This window comes from Orbicella franksi, chromosome 14 (genome assembly GCF_964199315.1).
Source record: "Orbicella franksi chromosome 14, jaOrbFran1.1, whole genome shotgun sequence".
NCBI lineage: Eukaryota > Metazoa > Cnidaria > Anthozoa > Scleractinia > Merulinidae > Orbicella > Orbicella franksi.
In genome coordinates, this window is record NC_138158.1 from 9080211 (window position 1) to 9086278 (window position 6068).

General features: G+C 36.2%; 1 non-coding gene across 1 annotated transcript; it reads left to right on the top strand.

The window, feature by feature from the left end:
- The first annotated feature begins 1543 nt into the window (after positions 1 to 1543).
- Positions 1544 to 1627, top strand: Trnal-uaa (transfer RNA leucine (anticodon UAA)). The gene has a single exon. It is a non-coding gene; the product is annotated as a tRNA-Leu (tRNA).
- Positions 1628 to 6068: the final 4441 nt, after the last annotated feature.

The following is a 6068-nucleotide window of genomic DNA, read 5'->3' on the forward strand; positions in this document are numbered from 1 at the left end:
AAGGCTTAACTGATACACCTAGTGTTTTACCAGCGAAATTCGTTGTTCAATTTGTAAATAATGTACGTGATGAAAAAAACATTGAGCGTATCACTTTGTAGCAATTGTTAAGATAAGTTGAACAAAGCAGGATTTTAAAGTACAGTAAATTAACGTCAGAAATAACATGCATTTCCTTATTTGACGTTATTATAGTTCTGAACATCTTAGTTTTGTTAGTATTTTCATAAATCAGACCTTGTTTACAAGACAAAAGAGCTTTACGATTTGAAATTTCGCCAATCCGTTGCGAATCGATTGATTAGCGTAGAAAATGAAAAGAGTATATAAAGTAGACCGAATTTTTGTCGAACACAAAGGCCAATGGAAGTCTAAATTTAAGGATTTAAGTTCCTGTTTACCAGTAAGGTCTACAGTTAGCTTTGTAAATAGTGAAACAAAAACGCTGACCTGTTGGTTAAAGTTTTGTCAGGTAAATAAGAGTTTAAAATAGAGTGACATCAGAAATTGTTCGCATGACAGTTATCACATTTATCGTGAACATTGTACTGTAGCCAAACAAGAAGAACTTTTTTCATCCTTTAAGCATGTCCTCCTTAGGTAAAGTTGACGGGTCTCTTTTTTATTTTAAAATTTTTAATCTAGAGGAATGAATTAAAACTGCAACCAACATAAATCTCAGCTGGACTCTGTTTCTGCAGGCTACTTCTCAACTATATTAGCTCCTAAAAGATACGAAGATCAACTTTGTGGGCGCGGCGTAAAACAATTTTCACCCCTAAGAGATACTAATTCTAAAACAAGACATCATCTCCCGTTATATTTTTTTCGGTTTAATATAGCCTTTATAAAGGTACTGCAAAAGTTCCGCTGTGGACCTTTTGATGCTGAACACCAAAAAACCACTTTTTTAACCCCTATATGGTATGATGAGCACCCCCGTCCTTTTGACAAGGGAGTTGCCTTACAATGTTTCTCTTGAAGTAAACAACATGAGATGACGTCAGAGTGTTCATTATGTCATGTTTGCTGAACAGACGCCATTTTGATCTCTTAGACCCGCCATCTTGGAGTTCTTCGTCAGAAAACTATAAAAGCTAAATCAAAGTTAATAACATAATGGTTGAGAGTCATAAAAATGAAAAAATAATCACACAAAAGTACGAAAGCCATGGCAATGTAAAGTTCCGAGTAAAACGGTATGTCATACCAAATTTATTTGACCACCCCTCCCCCTCCCCCGCCCGTCTGAATAGGGTGAAATTAATTAGAACTAATATAGGTGAAAACAACATAATTGCTAATTAGAGCAGCTTAATTTTAAAAATTAATCAGACATTAGGTATGATTGATTTTAGGGAAAGGTTAATAGATTCAATTCCATCAGAGAGTAGAAAAGTAGCTTCATGGACTAATTTGGTGCACCTACCTTTATCGTGAGGCTGAGAAATTACTCCGGCCATTTTGATCGATTGTTCTTCATAGCTACAGTCTGCCTGAATTTGCACACTACCAAACAATGAACTAACTGGTTTGTATTAACACCAGGATGGCCGAGTGGTTAAGGCGTTGGACTTAAGTTCCAATGGACGTGTTATCCGCGTGGGTTCGAACCCCACTCCTGGTATTACTTTTTTTTGTCCCTTTTTTTTTCTTTTTTTTTTTTTCCCTTTCTTTTTTTGCATATTTCAAATTAAACATCCGAAGCTGGGGAAATTAACTCTCTGATCGCCCTTCTTCCTTTTTTGGTGCTAATTGAATGATCTGAGATCGCTCACACACGTGACTGATCTCTAACCCAACTTACGTGAACGACTAAACCGGCATGTGACCTTCACACACGTGACCTTCACAACCTATTTTCTTTGAAATGTTAGTCAAAGAAGAGATATTCAATCTAATTAAGGCAGCTAAACGTACGAGGCTAATTACATGAACTATAGCTTCCAGAAAACGTATCAAAACATTTAAAATTTTTCGCCGGGATGTTTTTCTACCCTATTTCATTTTTCTTTCACAGAAAGATTATAAAATCAAGGCCATTGATGTCACTATGACACGGATACGTGTTATGGACGTAATCTTGTCTGAATTGGAGAAGACGTCCTGGGGGCGGGTGCTGTGTAAATCTTTGGGTGGGGGAGGGGGTAGGGGTGCCGCTGGGACGATGAAAACCCTTACCCTATACTAGACCATGATCAACTTGATTTTGTAATTCTATTCTAAACCAAAACCGTCTGATACCTATATCCATCTAAGACTAAACTGCCTGAAAATTCCTTAGGGAAGAATTGAAGTGTGCACATTAGACCTACCTGACATATCGCAATGATTCGATCTAGTTCAACGAGGGCAGTTAGTAAAGAGGGAGGAGGGGACATTTATTAGGGACGGGAGGCTTAGCAAAAACGGGCTGATGGCTAAAACACACATCGTATTGCCCCTGTAGCTTAAGTATGTAAGTTACCCATTGATTAGCAATTGGGTTATTAAAAGGGACAAAATGGTCACAAATGGCCAAATTCTCGATGTTTATATGTTCTACACCATCTTAAAATAAATCAGTTCAGACAGCGAGGAAAGTCATACGAATAGGTAATGGCGTAAGCTCATTTGGGGGAATCCTTCTATTCTTGTTTATAACTAAATCATCGAAAACGAAATTTAAATTGCTTATTAACTCAATACGGGGAAACCAGGATCTATTCTCTTCGGGGAAACCCCTTCTGTAAACGGTATTTACAACCTTTATCACGTGATCGTTCATATGATTAATTCTCATCTCCTTTAATATTAGCTAATATTGCGATCAGTATTCACAGTGAAATGAAGAAAACGGTGAATCTCCATCACCCTGATTCCAAATAGCAAGGAAAGATTAATGGGAGACCAGCTCTTGTGGCACTACAAACAACCTCTGAGGCAACATTACACATTTGAGTTAACTTTTTTTTTTTTAATAATAATAAATATACGTGAAAAAATTACTCGATTCTGATTGGCTGCAAGCAGTGCAGTTCAAGTGTAACACTAATGCAAAAAGTGTAACACCAGTGCAAATTACAAATCGTAATTCTGGATTATGATTGGCTGAAAGACAACAGGAAATTTTCTAAGGCAATGATATCACGTAAAATGATGACGAAAATTTTGTGCGAAAAATTTGAAAACAGTTTTCTCGAATAAAAAAAAAAAATGCATGGCTTCAAGAAAGATCTTTCGGCACTTCCTCCACGCGAATTTTTTCATGTTTATATTATTAATAAGCAATCATACGGTTTTCCTAGTTCAGTTTGGGATTAATTTGCACTTGTGAGTTTTTCAAAAAGTTGGAATTGCATTTGCCGAAGCGGCTCGTGCAATTTCAGCTTTTTGAAAAACTCACTCGTGCATATTAATTCCAAATTGAAGTCGAAACCGCATGATCACCTATACGAAGATTTCACTTTTAAGACGAAGAAGGAATCATGTTATTCTAGCCCTAGAGAGCTTCAGAAAACGACTATAGCAATGCGGTTACTGAATGAAAGGAACTGGGAGAGTTCGGGTGCGTTGATTTGCTCGGAATAATATTAATGATATTATAAGACTTAATACGATTCTTAGCTGTTCGTTATAAAACAACAACGTACATCTTCTCAATCGAGACTAAAACTTAGGAGAAAATGGAAAAATAAAACGTCAAAATTTATGCTAATTAAGATCAGCAGGATAAAGATTTTCTTTGCTTAAACTCCAAAATAATTACCAAGCTGTAGTTGCCTTGAACACAAAAGCCCGTGATGGCGAGGGCCGCGCGGAGACACGAAGTTTGTCTCCGAGTGTTGAAGAATATTTCACGATCCACGAGTGAGCACAGCGAACGAGTGAAATATCTTTCAACTCGAGAAGAGTAATTTTCCAAATGGCCATGTAATGTTCTTTTTATTTTATAAACACCAATGAATTCCCAAATCATTTCAGTTTCCCTGCAGAAGACAACAGTTATTATGTAACAATAGCAATGGTGATCTTTTTCACGTGTGAAGATATCATCAGTTTTCGCTCGAAAGCTCACCTGCTATTTTATTGGTGTTTCAGTATATTTATTATGTAGGCATGAGTGTTTCTCGGAAAATAGGCCACTTGAAAAATTTATACGAAACTACATCCGGGGCCCCAATGGCATATTTCGATATTTTCAAGGTATTGATGACGTCATTTCCCGCTTTCCCCCGGTTTTTTGTGCAAACAGTCACTTTGTCTACTAAAAAAAAACATTACAGTTTGAAGATATGAATTTTGTTTTCTCGAAAACAATATTTTACTTACTCGTTGCGCTTGTGTGTAAAATATTTTACCACTAGAACTGATAATATTCATATCTTCGCGCCACCTTGTAGCGTCCTTTGTCTCATACAGTTAACTTCGTTTGACAAAATCCGCGCAGTTTTCGGCCAAAACTCCTTGACCTTGCAAAAATCATAATGTCAGCTGGTACTTTCGTGAGTCTTAGCCCACAGTCGCTGAGTGACTGGCGAAATTTATCAATGATCTGTTCTCCACATTTGGAGAGAATAATTAATCGGAAGAAAGGCAAGTTTCTGAGTCTTTCTGTGAGGTCTTGTAGTTAACTGACGGATATTGCCCGAAATTTAAAGGGGTGAACGGAAATGAGAATTAATAAATAGATAGGTTGTAAAATGTTCGATGGTGATTCAAGTTCGTCAAAGACTTAGAATAGAGTAGTTAAAAGAGTAGATATCGTATGTTGCCCGGTAGTGTCTTTACTTTTATTTTTTCCAAAAAAAAAAAAGAGAAAATGAACACTCCCTATTGCAAGACCCCTTCTTTTCGTTTTGCGCCTAACATCTTTTAACAAGATCTTTTTCATTACTTCCTTTCGTTTATCTCCATGTTTAAGCTCCTTTTCTATTGACCCTTTTCTACCCATTTCTCTACCCATCCCCCCATTTTTCTTCCCTTTCCCCGCACTCCTTGTTTTCTTCCCCTGTAATTATTCCACTAACTCAACCACTTACTATTTCCTTTTTTTTCGCCACTGCTCCGTCTCTTTTTCATTCTAGCGCCTCTCCTGCCTTCCTCGTATCATAGCAGCTCATACCACTTCCTCCCTAGCACTCTGTGTGTTTCATTTCCTCCATTTATTATTGCTATTTCCACGATTAGTCTTAGCTCCCTTAAAAACTTGAATATCTCTGGAACGAAAAGAGATATTTGAAAATAGCAAACAGCATTTTTCCTTTCGTACAGACTACCTGTTTATGTTTTGAAATGGTTTAGATAGGAAAGATGCATATTTCATCATAGTAACACTTTAAGAAGGAATTCACCAGAAAGTTCGAGTAACAAGTTGAAGAAAGCTTTGTACTGAGATTATTTACATTGTATTGCAAACTTCTGTGCGACTGTTTTAAATATCTTCTCACAAGAAATCATGTCTAACAACACCAAAATAATGTCGAAAACAACTTTGGAAGTTCATATGAGACACTTGAAATTACTCGTGAAATGAAATTGATGTTTTCATAATTTTTCTGAACTTTGAAATTTATTCCCTCGAGTTTCTATGGGAAATTGTTCTTGGTGTTATTTCAGGCGACGATATCTTAGGAAATGCAAAAAGGACTGTAATATATACTTAGAATTATTCTGGTACAAGGTTTTTGTCCTCCAAAAACTGAAATTGATCGATTTACTATCGGATTTCCTGTTAAATTTTTCAGAGCAGAAAAACGTACTTCGCAGCTTTCAATGCGTACTTGCGGGGCCACTTGCGGGCTTAGGTAATCGGCTCAGGTAATAATGTGTAAAGCTTTGCACATGCGTATAGCATGCCGTAGTTATTAAAGCTAATATTCCTATTAGCATATTAGCGTATAGTGTGCCATAGTTTTTTTTTGATTTGTTTTTAAAATTGTTTTATTTTTAGACACATTTTTGGTATATTTTTACTGTAATCTTAATCTTACATTGTAAAGCGCTTTAGAGTATTTTATAATTTTAGCGCTTTATAAATCTATTATTATTATTATTATTATTATTATTATTAATGCGAGCTACAATGG